Source organism: Lonchura striata, chromosome 15 (assembly GCF_050655825.1).
Source record: "Lonchura striata isolate lonStrDom1 chromosome 15, ASM5065582v1, whole genome shotgun sequence".
Lineage (NCBI taxonomy): Eukaryota > Metazoa > Chordata > Aves > Passeriformes > Estrildidae > Lonchura > Lonchura striata.
Window position 1 is genome coordinate 6,689,913 of NC_140717.1, and position 27,015 is coordinate 6,716,927.

The following is a 27,015-nucleotide window of genomic DNA, read 5'->3' on the forward strand; positions in this document are numbered from 1 at the left end:
CCCTTCAAGGAAGTCAGAAGTTTCCAGAAAAAATTAGGAAAACCCCAGAGTCACCGACTCCAAGGCTTATTATGCAGTTTAGCAACTGTTTAAGGTAATTCCCAGAAAACAGAGTGAGTGGTCTCTGTAGGCAAGTTTGGAGTGCAAGCAGAACTTGTGAGTGCCACAGAAAAGTAGAACGAAACCTCGGGGCTGTCAGTTTAGGCACCACCTGCAGTGGCAATGGTGACATCTGGGTGACAACACATTTTTACATATGTACCAGTGCCTAAATGGGAGTAAACTCTGCCAAACTCGACAGATCCCTTGCATGAGGGTGTTTTGTATAGTTTGCTTGGTTTATAATGTTTATTTATTTATTTCAATGAGACCAGAAGAAATGTCCTGCTGGACCAGATGTTTCTTGTGTCTAATGGCAATAGAAGATGGTTTCTGGGAAAAGGATATACAACCTTGTACAGCCCTGGCTGACTAAAGTTTCTGTGTGCTTTGGGTTCCTTCCCTTGACTCAGATCCGATCCCAATTCTTTGAAGGGGAAGAGCGTCTTCCCCGGTTCCTGTGGATCAGACTGAAAGTCACCAAATTGAAAATAAACATTACAGCATTAATTAAGAACAGCTCAGCACAGAGAAGGTATGTGCAGTCTCAGGGTTTCAATCACCAAATATTTTCTGAGCTGGTCATCACCTGTGAGAGCATCGTGTCATCTCGCCAGCATGGAAACAAGTCTGAGTTCAAGTTTGACAGAGACCTTGCAGGAAGTTGAGCAACCATGACCTTCATTAAAATACCAGGCAGGGAGAAGAGCTTGTTCAATAGCCTGGACTTAAAGACTGGCTGCTCTGAGTGCTCATGGATTAACAAACTACAAAACTTACGAATAATTGTCAAAACCAAGTGATGCAAATAGATTTTTTTACTGAGATGCAAACTGGAGCAAAATTGTCTCCACCAGTCTGGTGTAGAAAAACTTTGTATGCCAGGAAGTGTCATTGGTGCACAGATTCACATAGGAAGTACCGGTGCAAAATGTATGTATGCTTTATAAATTGTTATGCTTAAATGATTAAGAATTGTAACTTTTCTCTTGGGAGACTATTATATAGACTACTGTGTCTGACATTAAAAGAATATCCAATTTCCAAACCTGAGAATAGAAAATTACTTACTTGTAGCTGCTTTTCCCTGAAGGTACACTCTGTCATAAACCTCTATTCTGGGTCTGTGCTTTCACCCTCAAGGAAGGCACAGACCCATAAAAAGCCCTCAAGTCAGACACAAGCACAATTTTAGAACTCCCTCAACCATCAGTTTCTTCAAGTGGAAAAAAAAAGACATATTCCTGCCTATTTAAAAAAATTGTATAGGTAGATTAATAAAAAAAAGACTTCAGATCACTCAGCTGTGTCTGGAGTTCAGGCTAAAAAGACCATGAAAACAGTAATTCCTTCCTGCACTAGTTTTAGATCAAAGGGCTCATTCACTGATTCCAAGCAATGCAAAGCTCCAGGGCCCGAGAATTCGTGTCCACATACTCGAGGTAGAGCATATGCACGAAAAAGGGGGCCCAGCAGACTCAGAGCTGTGGCTGGAACACTTCCTCTGCTGTGTAACTTTTGCACAACAGAATAAAGCCTGAGAAAATTCAGGTGCTTAAAAAAAAAAAAAAGAAAGAGGAGAACATTTTGCTTTTTGGAATCTTGACTTATGAAGGCATAAAACGTTAAAAAATTGTGTTTGAACAAAGGTTCAAAATGCAAGGAGCAGTGACTTGGGTACCCAGCCTTCACCTGCTGGAGATGCCAACCAGAGATTACTGGACACATTCAGCATGGAGAGTCTCTTACACTGAACTATAAGGAAAATTAAAATTAAGTATTTGCCATTAAATACATTTAATAATCACAACTTGACTTCCCCCCTCCCCCCCCCCAACACGGATCAAAGTTACTTATTGTAATAATTTGTAATAAAAAGCAGGTTTAGAATATTAAATGTCTTAATCTGTGGCAATAGACTTTCAAAAGTAGACTGAATTCTAGAAATCAGTTACTAGACAAAGCACTTAAAACATTATTTCCAGCATAAAAATGTAAATGTTTGTATCTTCGTTCCTGTACTCTCAAGAACAAAATTGATCCATAAATAATGCTAAAAGATAAATATTTATTTCCTCTGATAAGCCCTTCTAAATTTCACAGTACTTTTGAAGGTAGAAAGGTGACAGCTAAATGGAACAGACTTTGAGGGTGGAACACCTTCAGACAAGTTGCTTCAGAAGCAAATTGGTTTTAAAAACTGAAGTTTTCATATTTTGGGCAATATTCAACTTTTATCAGGGGATGTGGCTTTTGAGAGTTCAGTAGAAAATCCAATAAATTCTAAGTATTTGAACACCCTTTGATCTTTTTTCTCCTTTTCAGTTACCATTTCCTTAAGGCTGTCTTCCCTGGCATGTCTGTAATCCGGAACAGCACCTGCTCAGCACCATCCCACAGCACAAAATGTAACAACACCCCCAAAATCCATCAACTTGTGCCAGCTTCCTCATCACCTCTGCCACAGGAACAGCATGGAACACAGTGGCACTCACAGGACTGGTTATTTTGTTGGGTGGTTTTTTTGTGTTTGTTTTTTTTTGTTTGTTTGTTTGGTTTTTTTTGGTTTTTTTTTTGTTTGGTGTGAAAAACACATATTTTATGATTGGCTTTTTGCAAATATTACAATGAATATTATATGTGTAATGTTAGAAAGTTATGCTATATTAATTCTCTTAAGTAGTGTGTAAAATACAGTTTTAGGTTCCAACATAATGTTAAAATAGACACTATGTATGTAGGGGGAGATTTTTTTTAATGAATGAGATACTTGCTTCAAGGAACACCTAAATCTTCCAAAGGAGAAGAATTTATGGCTTCTTATCAGAAGAAACTAATTTCTTCAGGCCTTGCTCAGACTCGAAGATGCCAGGGGATTAAAGGAAACAGTTGACATACAACAGACAGAGTTTCTTGTTTTAAATAGAATGTATGCATAACCATGAAGGATATATGAATATGCAACAAGTGTATTGGTTTAAAGGTGATTCCTTTGTTCACAAAACATGCTTTTCGAGACTTAGTGTCCAAGAGTATCCAGACATCTGTAATTCTTTGCTTTTTATTGTCTTGCAATTGTCCTAACTCTAAACTTTATTACTCTAATTATATTATTATTTTTATAACCATTTTATTATTATTAAACTTTTAAAATTGTAAAAACCAAGTGATTGGCGTTTTTCACAGGTTTGTTTTTTTTTAATGACACATTGTATTTAAAAACAAAATTAAAGAAACCTGACTTAGATTCTCCAGTAACAGGGAATTTCCAGTCTGCTCTGTTCACGGCACCTACTTGGTTTTGTTTTCCAGAAGCAGCCAAGTGTTGCCAGCTTGCAGGTACCATTAGCTATCCCCTGATGACACAATTAAAACAAATTAAGTCTGTCAGGCTCGCTCCCCTCTGAGGGGCGGGAAGGCGGCCGGGAACGGACCCTCAGGTTTCAATGGCGGGAAAGCGCCAGAGCAGTGACCACAGGGGCTGGAGACGTTTAATCGCAATCATTTAAAGCCTTTAACGCCACAGAGATAAAAAATTTGTTCTCTCGGCCGCAACATTTCCTTTTCCCCTGTCTCAGGGCAGCTCTGGGGAAAGGGAAGAGCTGCGGCCGCCCCGGCCGCCCTCAGGGAGGGCTCCCTCACTCCCTCAGCGCCTGCCCGCCCTGAGGGGGCGATTCCATCGCCTTCCTCTCGGGAAGCAGAAGGGAAAAGCTTCTTTTCCTCGATATTATCTGTCATTACAGCGTCATCAATTGGAAAGGTGCAATCCGAGTTTAAAAACGGGACGTAATTATGGAGCAGCAGAACTCTCTTTTTAATTTACCGCGCAGTTATAAAACCAGAAAACGCTGCTGGAGTGTCTCATTTGTTAAACTCAACAATACATTATTGTGACAATCTGAACAGCCTTTGCAGCTTGGCTGTTGGTGGTTTTTTTTTTGTTTTGTTTTGTTTTTTTTTAGCGTTTTCAACTTAAGAAGGCTTTCATTATAGCTCATCTAATTTGCTTCAAGCCTGTTGTAGTGCTCATTTCCTGAGCTAAAAAAAAAAGCTCGTACAACTCCCTGTGTAAGAAACAATAAATTAAAACCAAAAATCATAAAGAAATACATGAGACATCATCATGAAGCGAGATTGCATAAGGAAATGACCCGAAGGTTTTCTGTGGGGATGATGATGGTGATGTTTAGAAGGGCAAGGGGCGGCTGCAGGGGAGAGGAAGGCAGGCGGGCGGCAGCGCTGCTGCAGCAGGTGGAGCTCCATGCCCTCCGATCCGCCAGGACTCCACTCCTCAAACATCTCTTCCCGTCATCTCCTCACCTCCAGGAAGAAAACTGCAGGCTCCTGTGGTATTTTTGGATTAAAAAAAAAATAATTTTTTTTTGGTCAAACCCCTCTTCTGTAGACTCTAGATTTCACCCTAACAATTCCCAAATACTTCCGCTTTCTCTTCTAGATAATTCTAGAGGTTAAAAATTGCTCAATTCTGACAAATCCATCCTTTTGTTAACATTAGCCCCATGTCACGCACCTGTCATCTTTGCGGATGTCATTCTGTAAGTTTTGAGATTTTTTCCAATTTTTTGTTTGTTTGTTTAAGCTGGTGAAAAAACCTGCTTCCTCTGAATTATTTTTTTTATTATTCTGGGTAACTCATTAAGTTTATATGTTGTGTCAAAACTAGCAGATTGACGCACCTATTGCACTCTTCTTCCTGGTAATATATCGCTCAACCAGGAGTGTTATGATAACATTTGCAAACTGAATGAGTTTTGATGAAAATAAATCAGCACAGCCTCATCATGAGCCAACATTTAGTCACCCAAATGCAAGACTGACCTCAAAAAAATTGGTTTTTGATTTTATGAAAATGTTTAGGCAGCTTTTGTAAAGCACCACATACAGAGATGGCTGCTGCAGTTCTGCAGGCAAGATTCTAAATGTTGAATTTTAAAGACAGTGTTCTAGCCAAGCACCCAGGAATTTTTTTCCCCTATTTCCTCTTCTATTGCAGCTGCTCAATACTGACCCATCCTGCCCTCTCACTAGAAAGTGGGAACACAGAACAGACATCAAGACCAAAAGAGAATTTTCAATTAAACACAAGAGGCTCCAAGACAAAAAGACGTGACAAGGAATAGACTGCAGAAAATGTAGATTTCTTTCAGAGCAACACGACTTTAGTGCTTAGGAAAAAAAGAAAAAAAGCCACAACTAAACCTGCACAAAGACAAGACACCTGATTTGTTAAGGCTGTGCTGTGCCATATCAATAATGCAAAGCACTTTGCAGTTGAGGATCTCAGTTGCCAAGGGGAGCACTTGGTAAGAGCTGCTGCAGCAGCTTCCACGCTGCTGCTCCGTGCTGGCACCCCCAGAAAGGAGCCTCATCCCACTGTTTTTCCTTGGCAGTTTTAATGAACAGAGCAGTTCTTGTCCTGTTGGGTGTCCCTCTGCACTCCAATGAACATGTTACTGTCAGTGGAGACACATCAGCCAAATGGAAGGAGACAGCTCAGAAGTCAGACAAAGGTTGCCTGCTAGTGAAAGCATGAGGAGGAAACTTGGAATAAATAGATTCAATTTCATCTCTGTCAGGAATTTCCTCTGACACCCTAAATAAAACATTTAGCACCTTATCCCAGCTAGCAGAGGCCTTTTCTTGACTGCGATGAATTCCACAGCTCATCGTGCCTCCACTTCCTGTGCCTGGAATGGGAAATAAAACACTTCTCTTTCCATAAACATCCACAAGGGATTCTGATATTATGGATATCAGAAAAAGCATTCTGATATTATGGATATCATGGAAATCACCAGTACAGAAAAATCCCTGTATTCAGAACAAAACCATCTTGAATAGCTTGGTATTGTTTATTCCATCCATGTGCTTCCATTTCTCATACTCCTGTGAGAAATCTTTTCATTTCCTTGTCTCCAAGGATTATTTGCTAGTTCTGGCAAGACTAGTAAGTTTTGTAAAATAACCGGATCAAATTAATCATGTTGCAATATTATTGCTATCAGGGCATTTACCCTACAGTAACTTTGAACCCTCTAATTTGATCTGCCATCTTTATAGTCTTTTTAAACTCTTTCCATTCAGATGATTCAAAAATTTTAAAATGGGACCTTGGAAGTCAGTATAAATAAGGAAGGAAAAAAATTTCCTTCTGTTTTTAGGTATGACATCTTTCTGTATCACCTATCTTTGTCTTCTGTTTCTGTCCTTTTTGTGGTCTTTGGATATTGTGCCTGTAATTAGATATTTGCAACCCTTCCAAAGCTCTTTATGCGCATTTTTGGTTGCTTACTGGCAATGGCAATGTTGCTCAGTGTTAGCTAATGTTTTCTAGATATTTCTCCCCCAGTTAAGTCAAAATTACAAATGTTCTTGCCAAATCTCCCAGAATACCAAATGTCCCAAAGCCATTTTCAATTGCCAAAAATCCATTCTACTAAAAATTAATGCAATCACTGTTAAACAGAAAAGAAGAAAACCTCATCTGCACCATAATACTGCTCACTTCCCCCTTGCTATTAGAGTTCAAAATAGATTACAAAAGTGCTGAAAAGGACCCTTCAGGCACAAAGGACACTCAGAAAGCAGAAACATCCACAAACATCTTTAAAAAAATTGGTTTCTTACTTCTGCTAGTCTAACACAGGATTTCTTATAGCAATGTTATGCTAAAAACATGAGAGTTCATGAACCAAGGCAGGAGTACCTAATAAAATTATCAGATCGATATCTGCTACAGTACAGACTCTCTATTCAATCCAAAAGCAGCAAACAAAAAAAGAACATGTTATTCTGTTTTATTTCAGAGTGAGAGCAAAGTTAATTTGAAAAAAGAATTGGAGGAAGACACAGCTGGAGAGCAGAGTTTCCAGCCTCAGGAAATTCAAGGAAATGTAATTGAGAACAAATTATCTCTTTAATTACTTTTGACCAAATCAATAAGAAGCATGGAATAAAGAGCATGATGGCTGCCACCTGGTAGAGGACTAAGAACACCAAAGTTGAAAAGTAACACAAAACTAAAACACAGCTGTGGTAACGACAGTCAGAGAACTTCTTTTACCAAATTAAAAAAAAATAAAAGAAAAAAGAAAAAAGGGAAAGAAGAGTGTGAAGGCTATTAGCTCAATAAACAACCTGTGCAAGCAGAAGTTAATGGTTGCTTTTGGCCACTTCTCTCTGTTCTCAGCTGTGAAGACTGTTAATGCTTTACTATTTTGTCCACTCCCAAAATATCCCATCATTACTCAGGAATCAGACAGAAGAATCCCCAAGACCTCTCATTTCCTCCTGAATCTCCATTACTTCTCCCACGCTGGCTTTTATTTACCAAACACCAATGTAGGAATTCTTTACTGTTTGAGCTCAAGGCAAGCACTTACTCTTGTAAGTGTGTTAATAAACCAGAGCAGGATCTTACCTCTCCATTGGCTTGGTTCCCAGGTCTGAGCAGGAACACTCACACCCAGAGGTCGTGTGTGTGGAGCTAAGCAGGGCTGGATGGGGCAGAGCCCTCTGGCAAGGCAGAGATGGAGGGGCTGCACTGGCATCCAGCAGCAGTGAAGACTCCCAGCCTATCTAGCTTTAATAATTAATTAATAATACGTGGTTCCCATTCCCACAGCAGTTTAGCAGTTCAGCACCTTTAAGACATTAATCCTCACAGCAGCAACGTGGCATTTTCCTCTTTGTCTCACTGAAGAATGAGGGTGGAACAGGACAAGTGCCTTGTCCTGGCTATTCCAAGCAAGGCAGTGAACCCAAAACCTGCATCTCGGCATGGAAGCCCCGGATCCCCTCACACAGCCTCACTGAACGTTCCAGCATTTGTCACTGTCGCTGAGGAACGTGTGAGGAGGCAAACTGCTGAACCTCCTCCTCTCTCCTCAACCACGCTTTAGTTTAACATTCCACAACTGTTCTTCATGTGGCTGCTGGGCACTGGGGTTAAAGCAGATTTCAGATGTGCTGTCGACACCTCGCCCTCTGCCTTTTTCTCTTTCTTATCACAACTCCTTGGGGACCTTAAGATCTTCAGTGTTTCAAACAGTATCTTTAAAAGTCTTGGCACCTATATGTGAGCAGGAAAATGTGTTCATTTTATGGGCTGAGTAAATGAAATTTCACTCTGATGTGACCTTTGATTGGTTTTTTTTCTTGAAGGGAAGCAGAGTGGTCATTTTCCATCTCCAGAATCCTGCATCTACATTCACAGCACACATGCTAGAATGGCTGGCTCAGCTGATCTGTTCACCAGCCCCTCACGAGGTGTCTGACAGTGATCATCTGCTTTATCCTCAATACAGCTGCAAGATGAAATTCTAGCAGAAACTAAATTTTACAGCACCAACAAGCTGGCCTGTACATGAACACCAACTTTTATAGGTCCTCCACACAGGAATCAAACCTGCAAATGGAGCATCTTTGCTGTCTAAAACCACAGTCACACTAGCCAGAATTTTTAAATAATTGAAAATTTGATGTTACAAGACAATGTTTTCCCCTAGGAGTATACATCTTGCCATCTTTGCATAGGTCTTACCAAAGTGCAGACATGTCTAAAATGTTATTAATTTTTCAGTGAAACAGAGCTGACTTCTACTACAAGTACCATCCTTGGTCCAGAAAAAAAAACCTTCAGAAAGATGAACTACTTCCTATTTCACTGTCAGACATATAATGGGTAAAAAAAAAATTATCCAAGTGCCAACACAATGCAGACAATGCAGTGAGACTTGCTATGTAGCCTGAGGTGAAAGAAAGGAGCTTTGGAGTCCTTTTTCCTGTAAGCTGCTGTATCCCACTTAGCGAGTAAATGGATTTCTGGCCAAAGCCATTGTCATCACTGAGCCCATTCCCACAGAAAAGCATTCCCTCAGAGGTCTTGGGAGCAACCATGAAATACCCCATAAATAGAAAAACTCATTCTGCAAACAGAAATGAACATTTTTCATAAGGACTAAAAATCACTTTAACACCCAACAACAAAGAAAAACATATTAAAAAGATACAATGACAGGCTTCCTGGAATAACTGTCTCAAACAACAGCTGGCCAAGTATGACAGATTCACATAGAAGAAAGAGCTGGCTGTGCTTTGTAACAGACATTATTTCAAACCCAGATCTCAGAACTCCCTTGATCCAAAGAAAAGTTCTTTTAGTTGGCTTAGGGGCAGAAAAGCTATTGGTAGAACGAACAACTAATTATGGTTAAATTCACCTCTGGAAGGAACTGGGGGTGCAAAACCAGCCCTGTAAGCAGAACACACATCCTTTTAAAAGGATGCAGTTTTCTCATCACATCCAGATAGACAATAGCCTAATGCACAAATTACAGATTCTCTCCTTGAAGAGCACAGGCAGATGAGTCAGAATCTCTCAGCAGACTGGCAAATACAAAATTTGTTTGGTGTCACTCTGCACGCTGTGATATACCTGAGGTCAGACTGCAACCCTCCATATGGAGGAGTTAGACAACAGGAATAAACTTCCGTAGGATCATTATGGAATTTATCAAATTCTGTTTTGTCTATCAAAACTTCAACTCCTATATTTATTTTTCACACTGTCTAATCTTTTTGAGATTCTAAACCTATTTCAAAAACACAGATGATTGAGTTTGTATAATGGGAAATTTAATGACCTGTAAAGTGAGTGCATCTGCCAGCCCTAAAAAAAAAAAAGTCATCTTTTCACCACATGCACAATGCAATATGGGTCTGATGGTTCCACTGTTACTTTTCCAGGCATCCACTCCTGTTGCCTCCTTAAAACAAATGTACATTTTGGGATGTAAGTTGAAGACTAAGAATATTAAAATGCTTAAACATTTCTTACAATATTTTTCCAATAACACTTTGTAGAGAAATATTCACCTTCCCTAAGTAAACTGAAAATAGAGAGTTTGCAAACAAAAAGATAAGCAAATTCTGAGCCACTGTTTAGTTTCACTCAAGCGTATTTTTGTCAAAGGGTCAAGTTCTGTGCTGGAATAAAAATCCTGATTGAATATGTATCTTGACAGGGATGAATATGATCCATATTACAACAGCAGAATGAGTATGTATCCAAAGACTGGCTGGCACCAGCTCCATCCACGGTAAACATGAGACAGATGATCATGTCAAGAAAAAGATCTTAGTGCCTACATTTTATGCAAGATTACAGTGTCCTTTAATCCTGATACAAACTCCAAATCACCCTTTAGAGCTATGCATACAGAATGTGCTTGAAATGTAACACACAGAACACAACTGAAATGCAACATATAGTCCTCAAAACGACATCTCTTTATTATGTGTTTGTAATTTACATTAAAAGTAGCTTTCAGGCACACACATCTAGGCTGGACATCGGTTTATATTTGTTAACATTCTGGCCTAGATTTGTTTGGTTTACTGCACACAAAGCCTTACATGTGACTTTAAAAATATTAGTATTTAGGTACTACCTTACACTCCTCACAAGTGACGCTCAGTCCGAACTGCTAAAGGTCTGACACGTAAATAAGGGAATAAGCCCCAGTCAAGCTTGCCTTTTGAAGGACAGCTATTTTGAGCAGCAGTTTGTGATGGCCCTGCCAACTGCACACACAGCCTGCCTTGCATCTGTGGCCCATTCTCTGTGAGCATTGCCTTTGTTTTGATTTCCTAGTTTGTGTCCCATTAGTTTTAAGGCTGGATGTCACAGTGCTGTTTAATCACTGTTTTCGAGCAGCGGTGTCTCCCAGCTGACCTCAGAGCAAAGGCACAAAGACTTGATTTCTCTCCACTTTCTCTGACAAGCCAGGGGTGCCGAGAGCCTCCAGCTCACACAGCAAACATGCTCTGACTCACCACACACCAACCCAGATCTCACACAGATAATCACAACGAAAATTAATTTACGAGAACAGCTCAAAGTGGAAATACCTGAAGGGAAAAAATTACATACACAGTATTTCACTGAGAGCAGCTTCTCAAAAGGGAAGGATTCGAACATTACTGATGAGCTAATGGAAACAGCAAAGTGACTGTCTGGTAAAGGTTTTCAGGGGGTTGGTTTGGGGTTTTTTTAAATTGTTTTTATCTGCTTTCACTAAGAGATGAAGCAAGCTCACTATCAGCAAGAGCAATTTCTGACTGTCAGATAACAAAACTAATTTGAATTTTGAGCTTTTAGAAAAAGTCAGAAAAAAAGATAAAACTAGAGCTTTCATCTTATGAACCTGGACAGGGATCACTAGGATCCTGCCAAGGTTTAATTTCTCATTTTTCATGGATTAACATCATTGTTTATGTAGTTCAGGCTGTTGCATAGTGACACAGGCTCTAAACAGGGTGACAAGAAACAAACCCAACCAAACAAATAACAATTCCAAAATGCAGCAATGCCTCTGATGGGTGTTAGGATGAGCTTATTTTACAGAAATCCACTTATGATCTTCCCCAGCACTGGCAGCAGTTGTGAAGTAGAGCTTGGGGGGGCTGAGGAGCCTCCAGTGATGTACAGCTGCCTGCACAGAGGAGTCAGCTCCCTGAACTGTGATGAGCAATTTGTCTCACAGCTTTGATCCACTGTCACTTTAGCTGACACTGACTCCAGGAATTAATTTCTAACATTTCAGGGTAACGTAGTAAAAAAAATGGAAGCAGTGCATGGTAGATATCTGTAGATAACCTATCACCTGCTGCAGGTGTTGACAGCAAAGTTAAATATCTCCTGTTACAGCACAAAAGCTCTCAATATCTTGAGCACGTAAATACATAACCCTACCCAAGGCAAAGTATCAACAAAGTAAAGCAGCATAAAGGACAAAATTTTTTTAGCCATATGCTCTAAGCTAATACTGTGTTGGTCCTAGGTATGTGAGAGGCTTCCCAAGTGGAAAAACAGATCCTTTATTCCAACTCTCTGCTCACTGGAAAAGGACATCAGTTCCATCACAATGGAATCGGACTAGAATATGTTTGGGGTTTAATTACAAGACAGTTGCTATAGAGCTTTAATTATCTTGCTAATGTGATAAGTGCACTGCATGAAAGCCATAAATATTTTTCACTCTGGCTGAACTGATCAACGCCAAATAGAGCAGCAAATAGTGGCTTTGGAAGTCATTTAGGAAGGGAATATAAACCCTCGTTAAATTCAGCCCTACTGTTACGCTGTCGTTATGCTGCAGATGGATCTCTATTTCAGCATATTTTGGGCAAAAATCTTTGTCATTGGCAAACTGACACTGAGCTGTGGCTTCAGGTTGTCATGCTTGGCCATCATGAACCGAAGGCAGTCACACCATTCTTCCTTCACCAGCCAGTGAACCTGCTGAGGTCGTGACACCTGCAAGAAGGTACTGATCCTAAGAGCTCTCAGTGAGCAACCTCTGGTCCTTTCCTGGTTCCTATTCCCCTGTATCCAGGCAGTGACAGGAGAGGAAGACTGCTGACCCACAAATACACAAGTTGAATTTATCCACAATTCAACCAACAGTAACATGTAAAAGTCTTATTCTGACAGTGTCAGACAGGACAGGTTTGACTTCCTGCCATTAACTCCACCATCATAAAGGTAAAAGTTAGTTAGTTCTTTAATTTTAGGCCCTAGTTGTGAGATAACTTCATTTATTCTTAAATAACTCCCCAAAAAGCAGGGTGAACAATGAGCCCTGAGGATCAATTACCTAATAAAGCTGTATGTTTTCCTCTATCTGAACTGGGAACTATCAGGTTCAAGGGGTACAAGCACTATCACCTGAGAGCAGAAGTCAAGACCAGTAGATTCCTGAAGCACTGGGAAGGAAATATTGACAAACACTGGGACTAAGTGCTGCCACCTGGACAGATGAGGATCCTCAGCATGGCAGACAAATGAGGCTCTCTGATCATTGTTGTACCTGCAGGGGAGAAATGAACCAGCGAGGCCAAAACTATTGAAGTAAACACACTTCAGACTGAAGGACTGCAGTCCAAGGGCTGCTCTAACAGATGAAGAATGATATGATTTCACCCTCCCAGCAACACCACAGGCCTTAGCTCGAGGCCAAAGACACAGCAGAGAGCACACAGTATTGGCTTCAGTGGGTTCTGGAACCTACTGCAACCCGACTTTAATTGCAGAAGAGAAAATATTAGAAATAACCCTAACAGCTTTGCAATCTCCTCATTGCAAACATGTGAGTTGTTAACTGCAGCCTGATGTAACACAGCTAGAATGTGCCTTTTCTGAGTGAGGAAACTTAGGGAAAAGCCCGAGTCATTCTTCAAAAGGGAAGATTTGTAGTGGATGCAGTGTATGAATGAGCCATTATGAATTTACATGTGTCATATCAGCTTTAGGAAGCATCTTTTAACCCTTAAATGAAACTGAGTAGGTGTGAATGAAGTGAAATGCTCACAGACCAAAATCTAGCAGTGTTTCTCTTGGAAAACTGTGCCTTACTCCACAATTACTGCTCTGAGGTTGATAGACAGACACATAAAATATCTCGGTTCTCCACGCCAAGAAGGATCATATAATCTATCCTTTCTGCCCATTAGACTAGCAGAGAGGATGCCTAAACCTTTTAGCAGGAAATCATTGAGGAATTAAAGTTAAAACCTTCCTCTTAATACACCGGAAAAAACAGGTCCAGGCTACAGTGCTTGAAACAACGTCACAGCCCAGATTTCACAGTCAACACAAAGCAACTCCTTCAAAACAGATGGAATGCAGAGCAACATTAAATCCCCACTCCCCATACCCTGCTTTTGTGTTCTTAATGTACAGAGTAAGTTACAGCTGCCTAATTAACTTGACTATTGCCCCCTAAAAATACTTTCTATCTTAGCTCTCCTTCTGTGCAAACAGCATAATGTTAATTTAATGGAAAGGTCACATTATACTAAAGGAAGGGAGTGACATTCCACTGTGTCCTTCTCTCCCTGCTCACAACCCTCCCCCTACTGCTGCCATGCATGCAAGGCATTTCCTATAAACATTTCATGAATAATGAGAAACCATCTATCCAGGGAAAGTGCTGCCTTCCACCTCTTGCTGTTGTGCATCATTCTGCAGTCTCAAGGAAAGTGAAACACCACCCACTTGATTGTACACAAAAGGTTTTTCCTCTGCAAGTTAAACTCAAGACTTAATTATTATACTTTCCCTGTCACTCCTGAATGCCTTCATTCGCTTTGCCCACACAGGCAATATTCCAATCCAAGAACAGGTTTCAAAGTTCTTGCATGTGAAGAAAGTTACCCTGAAACTCATTTTCTTTATGAGAGGAATGATTCCTTGTCTGCCATGCAGTGTTTGGGAGGAATTAGCAAGGTGTCCCAGCTAAACTTCAACTGCTTCAGCTGCTGTCTGCTCACTGAATCTCACCTCTCCTTTTCAGCTGGATCCATCATTCTTCATCATTTTCTACCCTGCTCTCTCAGGTAGCTTTGCTCTGCTCTGTTGGGCACAGTTAACCAGGGATGGCTGATGTGACCTCTGCGTTCAGCCTGCAAGGTGCTTTTGGCATCATCTGGGGCAAAACTTTTCTATGAATATATGATTCTTCCTAGAAACTATCACAGTCCAACCTCTATCTGCAAATCTAGTCCTGAATTTCTCTATCAGTTCTGATTATTTTTCTTGGAATATAAAAGTCTGCACATTGATCATGTTCCCCTGCCCCTAATAAAACAATTAGCATTTCCTGCTAGTGATCACAGAGCAGTTCCTAAGTTATGTATATGCAAAAGAGCTCAGCTTTCCCTCCTGAAACATTTTCTTAACATTTCAGCTATGCACATTCATTCCAGACATAATTCCACTGAACACGACACTAGAGAAATCCACCAGTGTCTAGTAAGATCAGCTTTAACATTCCTTTGTGCTGAGTGACACAAAGGAACCAGAAGCTCATCCATAAATTACCAAGTGTTAACCTTACTGTCCAGTACAAACTCTAAACTGAGCCTACCCAGAAACAGGAGCCACCATTTATTTCTTATATAGAACTTCTAGTTAAATAGGAAAGGGATTTTTTTTTCCCATTCTCACCCAAAAATAGCCATTCCATGCAATGTTTGCAGCTACCAAAAATAATTTTTAGCTGCCACACTGCAGCTGGGGGAGCAGCGGATTCTCCAAATACAGGAAATAGTTTATTGCCTCCATTATCCAAACTACAGAGCATTTGTATGCTCCATTTCAGAGAAAGGGCCACTAAACCTGTTAGAAATCTAGTGTTTTGAATATTCCCAGCTCAGTGTAACCTTTGTAGTGCACTTCCCTCCTGCCCCAGGCAGGAGACTGCAGCTCAATTCCCAAAGCCAGGTGAGCTCTGAGGACAGCTCAGCTTTAATCACAGCAGTTAATGCACCATGACTGGACCAGCAGCCTGACATTTGGCAAGTTTACTGAAACCTTCATAACAATGCATTATTACATTTGATATGCCTCCCTTAATTCATTATGGAAGCAGCCTTTAGGAACAGAAATTGAACTTTTGGAATTGATTAGACAGTTTTGAGCTTTAATAGCACAGATATTGTGTGGTCCTTCCTGGGTGGCTGCTGTTTCACAGATATGTCAAACTCATTTGGTAATTATAAACCATTTATTTTTATAGAACATAACATTTTCACCTCATTAGGCTCAGGTCAGGAGTACCACCTTGCATTTTATATTCATGTTAGACAGTAAAACTAACACTTAACCAAATAAAAAAGGCCGATTCTAAAACCATAGTTCCATAAGCCTGAGCCCCATCTCGAATCTGATTTTTATCACCATTTTGGTTTCACACTTTAAAAGACAAAGCAAAACACTTGCAGGAAAAGCCAAGAGCTCAGGACCACAAAGCTTTTTGCTGTAATACCAGTTTTGCCCTTTCTATATGCAATTACCTAAAGATAATTCACCTTTCTAAGTCATTTTGTGTGCAAGTACAAGGAAGTCAATGACTGTCAGTCTCACAAGGCCATGAAAAACATTTCAACAAAACTCTCAGTACATGAGTGCTTAAATGTTATGGTTAACAGTAATAGAACTAACTACTTCAGCACTGAAGGAGTGCTGCTCTTCTAAGACAATCAAGAATTTCTGACTACAGTGGCAGAGTAGATCAGAAGTAGTTCAGAATAAAAGATAAAATTCAAAAATTCTGCACCACCAACTTCACTATGCCTGCTAAATCATCTCAGATACTTGACTGTCAGTGTTGTTATTCTCTTGTTAGAATTACTGCAGTATGATGTCATATTTCCCCATTTTGTCCATGCATGAGTGCAAATAAGAATTTTAGTTCCTCAGATATGATGTTACTGACACTTTGTAACCTTTTATTACAGCTTTTTGAAAATCAAGCCAAATTTAGAAGAAATGCATTTTTGGCTCAGGTTATCAAATGAGCTTAATTACTAAAACCAACATTAGCCAGTGTATAGTCTAACAGCCTAATGTAATATTTGCTGAAAGAGGCAGAAAGCTCTCTGCCATTGAAACTTAAACATGTATCCAAGTTTGATGACATACATGTAAAACTGAACTTTTCTTCTTGCTTCATTTGTTCTCTTCCAGTTCTATGACCACCTCACTTCACAGCTTCTATTTATCTTTCATTCCACTCCTCCTTTTACCAGCTCTCACAAACCAAACTGCTGCAGAGCACCAGTTCTCTCACCTAAAGACACAACCATTTCTTTTATTGCACAGCCCCATTATCCACATCTACTTGGTCACCAGTTCCTCACACACCCTCACACCTCATGCAGTCAGGTTTACTAACATTCAAAAACAGCACATAAAAATAGGAATACAACGGCACTTCGTGGTTACATTGCAAATGTCTGTGGGTCAATGCCTCCTTGGATGGGGGAGAAGGAACTCATGTAGGAGAGGGAACTCAGGCCATTAGGTTGTTTATTAAAAAGCCCCAAAAAACAAAAAACAACAAACCTTCCTAGTTCATCTTTTGCAACAAGAAATGCATCTTTTGCTATTTTAAAAAAGTAAAAGTAGTGCAGTGTTACCCTTGCTAATACAGTTAAAGGCGACAGGAGACAGTTAAAAATAACACTTGAGCAACTCATTCTGTTTGCTGGAAACCACATTCCCCATCAAACTTGTCCAGCCAGGGTTGCACTGGCTTGCTGAGAGCTGGAAGTGCACATCAGCTCTCACTGGGAGAAGTGGAGCAGAGACATCACCTCAAATGGAGATGGGGCGTGAATCCTGTCCTGCCTGTGGTTACCAGCTGCCACTCAAGTCATGGATGGAGCTTGTAGGAAAAGCTATTGGTGCAGCACCCACAGCTCATTCTGCCCACAAACACTGAGCACAACAGCTGCTTCCCTCTCCCTTCACTCCAGAAAGGAAAAAAAAACCAAACAGCTCACAACTTGTTAACACCAAAAGGAAAAAAAAAAACACACCCAAAGAAACAAACCCCAAACAATAAGAAAAACCACAACATCCTTTGCCCCCTCTTAAAACAAACCCAAACAAAACAGAAAAGGAAACTAGAGAAGGTTAGGCAAAGAAAAACTATCTGCAAAATCCACTTATGGTAATGAGGGACAAGAAATCTCCATGGAAACCTAAGTCAGGCATACCTGTGTCCCCTCTGTGTGACAGAGCTTTCAGAGGGAGGCATCACACACCGTGACAAAGTCTTTCTGACATTCCAGGTCCCTCAGAGGCACCAACACGTGCACCCTTTCAGTGCTGTAAAAGCAGTGAGAGTCTTTCCTTCACTGTGACACCACCAGCTCTGAATTGGAACCACACAGGGTGCCAGTGTGCTCACAGCTGCTTTTTTTATTTTTTTTTTTACATACTCCAAACTCACCATCACTAACAGGTTTGGGCAACAGCAAGGTGAGAAACTGCAGACAATTGACAAAGGGCAGTTTTCCAAATCCTGACTTTTCTTGCACTCAGGAAATGGATTTTGTTCATGCTCTGCAAGATTGTGCAAGCCATGACACAATCACGGGCTAAAAACAAACCTGTTCCGCAGATGCTTTTATTTTTCACGCTGCTCCATGTGGAGGGCACATGCAGCAGTCAAAGCTTCAAAGAAAAGAATAAACAACTCACACAATTATGCCCAAGTTCTCTTTCTTCATTCCCAATTCTTCATCAGAAATGCACAAGGACAAACAAGATAAACATGGATGGCTGGGGAAGGTGAAAGCATGACTCTCACTGCTATAATCTCTTCTGCACACTCCCTGTTTTGTCTTGTTCCCATCATTGTGTCCAAAGGACCAGCCCATACTAATTCTTGAGCTGACAGGTTGTCACATGAGGAGCCTGGCAAAATAGTACAGCAGGAAAAAACAAACCCAAACCAAGAAGCCTTCAATCAAATACAAATTAACCCCTGCAAACAAAGCACATCTCAAAACTGTTGCTTCCATGTTGCCAATATGCATTTTTTTAATTGTTGAAAAGATACTCAAGTTATCAATGAAGACTTTGAGGTTGCCTCTAGCAAGCAGTGGAAAGATGTGGAAGGGCCTAGTTTCACCTGTCAGAAAGCTACCAAAATACCCCAAAGAGGTACTTGAATCTGAACATCTCACCATATTTCTATCTACTTCATACAGCTAACACAGAAAAATACTCTAGAAAGTATTTTGTGCCTTTTCACTTCCAAGGATAGTTGAGCAGTTTATGGAAAGAAATACTGGGTTATCCTGTCTCAGAGGCATTTTGTTGAAATTTCATGTACTTTAAATAGGAAGTTTCAGGGTATGTCTGAAGCTGGAGTGGGTTTTTTTGTTTTTCAAATTAGGCACATACCAGATAAAGGGAGAACACCTGTGCTGATCAGTGACCACATTCTCAATTCAGAAAGGATTAGGAATGTCACCACACCAGTGTAGTCTGGCCAGACCAGTTTCTCCATTTTGGAGAACATAGGAAGACCATCCACCACCAATGTTTTCCTGCTGTTCCCAGAGCAATAAGAAATTATGATTAACCTTCACATAAGAGAGATGGCAGGGGAAAAAAAAAGGTCTTTGCATTAAAAGTTCTGCCTTGAAATACATGTTTTTAGTCTTCTAGAAAGCAAGGTTTTAAATTGGAAACACTGACAGATCTCTAAGTGCAGCAATAACAAACATCAGTGTAATTTCTCTTGAAAGAAATTGCTCTGCTTTCTCATCCAGTTTCCAACTTAAAACCTTTCATTGCTGAGGCTGTTGTCAATCTTATCTAGTGACCCATTTACCCAAAGCACAGAATTACAGAACACAATATTATGACAAGTACAGAGCTGGCTTTGGCATTAATAACACTCAAGATTTTGTGGACTCGGATTGTTTTTAGTGCTTGATCAGAAAGGCCACCTTCCTTCCAATGCAAGAAGCCAACAATCCACCTCAGAGGTTTTGCAAATGAATTTGTCATGGCAATTAAGGGGAAGAATCTATCTAGCCATGATAAAAGGTGACTGACAACACCGTGCACCGCTACATTACAGAATAAGAGAGAGACCTTTAACACATTGTTCTGAACACTTAGGAAATCAAAAATACAGTCTGGAGAGCTACATTCTGTGACTTTCAATGAATCAGTGGTGTCTGCAATGCACACCCGACCTCTGAGGTAGAGGGGAGCAAACCTCAGACTGAGCCAAGTAACTTCCAGTGATCTGTAGCAGGGGTTGAAGGGCTCCGTCTCACCTGGACTGACATCAGCTGGTTTGAAGCCAACACAGAACCAGGCAGCCCTGCAGGGACATCTCCCCAACAAGGGCTGGAGAGTACAAGAACCCAAAATCTTCTTGGAAGATGCCTGGGGTATTCTGGTTAAAAACCATGGTCTGTCCAAGTCCCCAGGAACCTCCTGGAGAATAGAGTGGCAGGGAGCAGATGGAGAAGAGCCACCACATGGGCAATCTAAAGCCATGAGGGTCACAAATCCACATCACTGTGAAAAATATCCACTCCATTCTGCCTGGATCCTGCTGCACAGCATGGCTAAAAGACGTCTCCTTGTTATGGGGTTGGAGGATTTTTATTTTTTTTGTGGGTTTTGGGGAAGGTTTTGTTGTTTGGTTGGTTTTACAAACACAACTGCTACACACCCTGAGCTTCCCCTTTCCTTCACTGGTGCTGTCAGTGGGTTGGACAGGGTTTATTTTGTTCCAGTGTGCTGCAGTGGAATGCAATTCTTCCACTGTGCTGGCCCAGCTTAGTGTTTTCCCTGTAAGAACCACCACGTTCCCGAGAGACTACAAAACAACAGCTTCCAGCTCTATGTTTCCTGACACTACATTTACTTAACAAAGATACAAAAAGCATCCATACAGTTTGTCTGAACATATTTGTTGCCATCAAGTATATTAAAAAATGTCTTAAACACGCAATTATTCCATATAATGCCCTATGGCCATATTATTTTGTGAAACCATCCACGCTCCCTCAAGTGGTTTTAGCTCTTAACATCTATTTTTTTAAATAATACCATTTTAGAAATCAGCATTTGCCAGCAGATATTAACATACTCAAGCCCTGTTGAATTCACATTTTATCATCATCTTGTTGTTTACAAATTTTCCTGTCATTCATCATTGCAAATCATCAGCTGCACTTGTGGCTGAAGAAAACACTAACTCAGAAGGCAGAGATGAGTGCAAATGCATTAATCAGAGATCATGATTTTTCTACCAGGAATGTTATGCTCTCAGACACCTATAATTAGACATATCCAGTACCTATAATCTTCTCAGATATTCAAAACATAATGGGGACTGCTCAGTGTGGGTAGGAATGGAGTGAATTAACAACATAAAGCAAAAAATATAGCTAAAGCAAAGAATTTTTAGACTTGGGCTATAAAACCACATTTGTGTTCCAGAATTTCTAAAAAACAAAACAAAAAAAATCCTACAAACAAATATTTCTGCAGAGGGCACTGACAGCCTAAATAGTGAGACCTGATGTGTGAACAGCATGAAATCCCCAGGCCTTCCCCAGACTGGGGGGATGAAAGGAAGCAGAGGACAGGTCAGATTCCTTTTTTCCCTCCTTTTTTTTTTTTCCCCAACTCAGTAACCTTTTAGTAAAAGGGAAAAGAATAATCAGTCTGAGATTTTCAACACTCTGTAGTGCTTTCAGCCATGCTCTGCACAAAAAGGAACAGCAGGCAAGACCATTCATCTCTGATTGCTTCATGAAGCTCAAGCATAAGCCACAACTATACATTTAGTAATCCACATAGTTTATTTTATATTTTAATTGTGTATTTTTAATTTGGTCAAGTTAAAAAGCCAAGTTATGACTGGGTTCCAGAGCACCCTTAAGGATCAAACCCTGAAACCATTTTTCATTACATTGAATTAACCAGTATTTTCAGGATTATCAGAATTTTAACGGGCATATTTGCTGTTAAAAATTCTTAAAAGCAACTTATAATATTCAGCAAAAAAGATGCTTTAGAATTTAAGGGGCAGGAACACTGGCAACACTTGCTGGATGGCCCCTGGATGAGCACAGGCAGCCAGATGCAGCTTCAGGTGGAATTTAAAAATGAAGTGAATGCAGACATTGTCTGGAGCTGGGACTGATGGCATAGGGGGCTGCAGAGACTCCATTCTGCTTTTCCACGGAAAATTGCTCAGTACAAACCAGCCCAGATACCTCAGAGTGATGCCTGTAAAAGCTAAAATTTAGCTTTTACATTTTTTGGATTCTGTGCTGCTTTAGTGTGTACTTCTGAGCTTCATATTAGGGATGGTGAGCTCTCTTCACAGAGCAGGGAGACAAAACAATTCCTTCTCTAGCTGGGGACCAAGGACAAATGATCCAAATCTCTTGCCCAAGAGCACAAACAATGGGGACTGAAGAGAGAAAAACAAGCAGGATGGGACTGCTTGGGCTAAAGCTGGAATGGGACAATGAACTCCAAGGTGCCAATGGAGCAGAACTGATAAAAGTGAGAGACCCCGGGAGCACTTGTGCATTTTGTGACCATTTTGGTTCATCCTGGGTGCAGCCCTGGCTGGGCTCTTGTGCTGCCCAAGGTGGATGCATCGAGGTTTTTAATAAATCCCTGCTTTATTCTGTAACCCTGTCCAGCCTCTGTTCTAGGGCAGCCTGCAGAAGGCACCAAGAGAGCCTCAGCTCTCCCTACATGAGCCAGCAGCACTGAGAAAAGAGAACAGGCAGCAGAACACCGCAAGGCAGTGACACAGCTCTTGTCCCTGTGGATTGTGAGTCAAGCTTGGAAGTGACTTGAGACAGTGCAAGACTCAAAAAGTCAGTGACTATTGCAGGAGTGAGGAGACCAGGAGATAATCAGTTTGTTCATTGGGTGGGTTTTATCAGAGTCCTGGCTTGCCCTCAACACTCCTGAAAGCCAAACACAGAGGTGAAGTGAAATGTAAAACAGTCAAAGCACCATCTCTGAAGCCATCCCTACTCATCTAAGCTGTAATGCAAAAACTCCACTTTTTATACCATTCTTCTGCCCATCTTTTGAGCTGTTTACCCATCCCTCACCTGCCAGCATTTATCGTTCCTGCTTCTCAATCCATTCCTTACCCTCAAACCCTCACTACAATTCTTTTCCTTCCATTTTCAAGACTTGCTACCTTTTCCTGAATATTTTCCCTTAAGTGCATCCTCATCTCACATTTTCCTTTTCACTCAGCCTGCTACTGTCCCTGCTCCATTTTAAGTGCTCTAATTAAGAAATTCAAATGTCTGTTTCAAAAAGCCACATCAAAACAGTCTTGCTTTTCCTAAAAACACTCTGAACCACCATAAAATATTGTGGCCTGTGATACATTCCCTGTGATTATCCACAGGAAGGCATGCAAGAATGTTCCAAGCATTTATTTAAACAGAAATAATGATTTCTTTCCCCTGGAAAAAGAGTTTACTTCAAAGAAAAGTCTCACCTGTTTTAAAAGGGAACCAGGGAAACTTGGATCTTTGTGGAGAATCTCTCCAAGCTCCTGGTAAGGCTTCTCAAGTGGTTGAAGCACCTCTGAAGGAATTATTTTTCCCCTCCTAATGATCCTTTTCCCAGAACTTGCTCCCTTGGAAGTTTGCTGCTCCAGGCAAGACCTTTCCTTGCTCTTGAGCAGAGAGCCAAGCAAGCTCTAAGGGGGCACAAAATGCCAAGGATTCAGCACTTTAGTGGCTGCTGGCACTGTTATTCTGCTGTTCCCAGCTGGCTCTGGGACCACAGGTACTTCCAGTTTGCTCTTCCCACCTGCATTTGCTATCACAGGTCCCTTGAGTCTACAATTTTTAAATACATCTGGTACTGGCATTGTTCCAGAACAGGAGCCTTGGTGTTTTTAATTCCCTAAGTTATTAAAGCCAGTTGTTCCCCAGTTATGAAAACACCACACAGCCGCCCAAACTCTGAACCAAGAGGTTTTAATTTTCTAAAGGGTAGCCCAGCAGAAGGATCTGCAGCTAATTAACACCACACAAGGTCTCATTCCCCTCAGCAGTCCCTCGAAAATAGAAACAAATCCTGAGGGGCCAGGACCCCTTACACCTAACCATCCTCCTGGGGACCACACAGAACACTTCCTTTGTATTTATACATCAAATAAAATATATTTATATCTATTTCTAGCTCCATCACCACCTCCCCTGCCTGCAGCCCTCATGTCAATGGCCTTCCACCACCCAAATTCCAGGGACTGGGATGGAGTTTCCTCATCCCCTCCTGGGGCCAAGGGGGCCATGCACAAGCACAGACTTGCCAATGGTCATGGGGCCATGGCAAAATGTGGAATATGTAAAAATTTTCTTAGGAGAGGATGCTTTTGATGTTTGATAATTATGTATTTTCAAGCCTAATCAACAGATCAGAGCTAATAATCAAGCTCATGCATTAGAAAAAAAATAACCAAATTACCAGTTGGTGGAATTGCCTCGTTAAGTTTAGGGCTTGACCTGTTTCAGTGATCTCAGCTTTAGGGGGCGGTCAACAAAGCTTGGGGAAAATGGATGCCCACTGATAGTGGACACATGAATGCAGAATTTATGGGTCATCTGGCAAAACTCCCAAGATAAGGAATAAACCAATAAACCAACTCACAACTGTGCTGGAATCAGCTCTGACATCTCCCCGTGCCCCACAGGGCAGAGCTGCAAGGGGGTTCCTCCTGAAAACCCACACAAGGGGACACCAGGAGGCAGCTGCTGGCTTCTGCAAGCATGAAGGTCACCTCTGGAGAAGGATTTTCTCACCTTTCCTTCAGCTGAGGGTCAAGCTGGGGTGTCCCCCTGCCTCAAGCTGTGTCCAAGGGACATAGCCATAAATGTATTTTACCTTTAGATCAAGAGAACTTCATCACTCCACAGCACTGATGGAGAGCCCAGCAGTTAAAGCACTGGGAAGAAGACCTGAATGTCATTACAACAGTAAGGGCAAAATTAATCAGTATTTCAATTAATTAAATATAATCATTGGCTACTTTCCCATGTGGCAGCTTGGGGTACAGGACAGAGCAACCCCAAAACCTCCCCAACCCCCTGGTGCTGCTCAGCCCTTGAGAAAATCCATCAAACCTCACTCCTCCCACGACTGTTTCCAGTTAAAGCCTTTTAAATCCCACTCACACCTTTTCAAACAGGCTGTAACTGGTGCAAATGAAAACTCTGGATGAATTTAATACTGTACCTATTCAGCCCTAAAATACAGGGCCGATCAGCAGCAATAGCACATTATTTGAGGTATATGATTTCCAGCAGATTGGGTTTTTAGCCTGTCAAGATGACTCCAACCATCTGAATCTGTGAGTTCTCTAAAGGGACAAGGTATCTGAAAACATCTCCTCCCTCCTCCCTCCCTGGCTTTCCTCTCAGCTCTGAAAAAACATCCTTGCTATCATTTCCCTGCATTTTAATCTATCCAACTCTTCTTTGCTATTACAACTTTTGATTTAGAGGGATGTGACCAGACAGGAGAAGCAGGGAGCTACAGTGGGGCTGTGGGGCTCCAGAGGCTGCAGGAGACAGCAGGGGGCAATTGCAGCTGGGCAGGTTCCACTCACCTCATTTTCTTCCCTGGCTTTATATTTTCTACAGGCTAATTTTTACCCTCAAACCTCATTCATTGCTCTGCTTTTCTTTTCAGGAAAAGCTTCTCAGGCACGTGGTGGTCAAGGCCAGAGGTGCTCACACACTGACCTGCTAAACTGAGGAGCTGGAAATGCAATTTCTGGTACTTTTCTGACTGGAAGCAGTTTAATCATAGATGTTTCCAGCTGAAAGGGCATATTCTGACACCCGGTGTTTGAGACAGCCACGAGAAATATCACAACCTGGTAACAATGGGCCTCTGACAACCTGCTGGGGTTGGCCATGGGCATACAGGAATGATTTCAACTGAAATATTGGAGAAAGAACCAGTTTCAATGAATTCCCTGATACAAATGATGACATCTCATCTGGAACTGGGATTTCAGCTCAGGCAACCTTTGTCTGCAGCAGGGTGGAACCTGCTGGGGCTCTGGCTCCTGGAGAGGGGGAAGCCAGCTGGGACACGTCACCCCTGCACCCTCTGGAGCTGTGAGTCCATGCAGGAGCTGCAGAGGAGCAGGTGGGCACACAGGAGCCACCCCACAGCCCTGCCCTGCAGCCATCAACGCTGTCACCCTCCAGAACTGTGCCCAAGACTCACTCTGCCCCCTGGCAGGTCTGTTTTCAATGCTTTGAAACAACCAAAGTGTCATTTGGCTTAAGGTGTTGAGGAGCCTGGAAGGACGCAGAGGGGATGGAGGGGATGTGTCCTCCTGAGGCTGGACACTCCCTGTCCCTCCTGCTCTCCCTTCCTGCAGTTTGTCCCCCATCCCAGTGGCACTGCACCCCAAGGGCAGCCTGCAAGCCTTGGGGCAAGGTTCTTGCACAGATCACTGTGTCTGTCTCCAGGCTCTTTGCAATACATTTCTCCCAAAATTTTCCCATGGGGAGCCCACCCTGCAAACTCCTGCCTGGTAAGGAGTTCCCTCTGGAGCTCAGAGAGGAGCACATGCCTGTGCCTGGCTCCATAGTGCCACATCCACAGAAATGAGCTCCCTCCAAGACACAGGGGGATGTATTATTCAGAAACAAACAAAAACTATCCCCAAAGATGGATTGATAGGTTTATGGTTTTGGAGACACTTCCCCTATTTTCCTCTCGCAGCTCACAGAGGTTCACAGAGCTGGGTGGGATCTCCCAGCTCTTCCTTCCTCAGCTCCATTTCTCCTCCGCCCTGTTCATCTCTAGTCCCATTTTCAAGCAGTACTCCAATAACAACAGGTCTGCATTTGTTTCTTTTTTCCTTCTGTGTCATTTCTCCATCCAGCTTACAATTTTGGCGGCAATTTAACAGTCTTTACAAATTACATTCCTATCTTTTTCACTGTTACTGTTAGAGCAGAAAGTCCCATTTTTCACTGTGATCTTTCAGGTTTCTGCTGTCGCTGTATTTAAGACCTTTTTTTTTTTTTTTTTTTTGTCCTTAGCTTTTATTTTCTTATCCCTGAAGGGCAGCCTTGGAAATTCAAAGCTGTTCCCTGCCTATCAGCAGATCTGGTATTCTCTTTTGGCAGTTCCACAGTGACTGTCTCTCTTCCTTCCAACCTTCCACCTAAATGACACCTTTTCTCAATAAATTACCCTTTGTCTCTCGGAGTGATGGTTCCATTTGTGACAGTTTGGATGTGTAATAGTTGCATCCCAGCGGACACCTCCAGGACTGTCAACTAACAGGCCAATACAAACCCACTGGTGCAGAAAATAAAGAGATTTATGTATTTTGGGCTTTATTTCCTCCCTGGTAGTCGAGCTGTACTCTGCATTTTCAAAGTTTCAGTTTAAAGGTGTGGCTGCTCCTTGCCAAAAAAACCCCTCTCTCTCCTGCATTGAAGGGGTGGCTGAATTCATGACAGAATTCCCTTTTTTGCAATGTGACGTCC

The 27,015-nt window shown here is 41.6% G+C and overlaps 1 long non-coding RNA gene across 1 annotated transcript in view; it reads right to left on the reverse strand.

The window, feature by feature from the left end:
• Positions 1–25,853, reverse strand: part of LOC146765996 (uncharacterized) — a 40,072-nt gene extending 14,219 nt beyond the window's left edge. The window contains exon 1 of the long non-coding RNA XR_014958573.1: positions 17,686–25,853. This is a non-coding gene — a long non-coding RNA (uncharacterized LOC146765996). The remainder of the gene's footprint in view (positions 1–17,685) is intronic.
• Between the last annotated feature and the right edge of the window lie 1,162 nt (positions 25,854–27,015).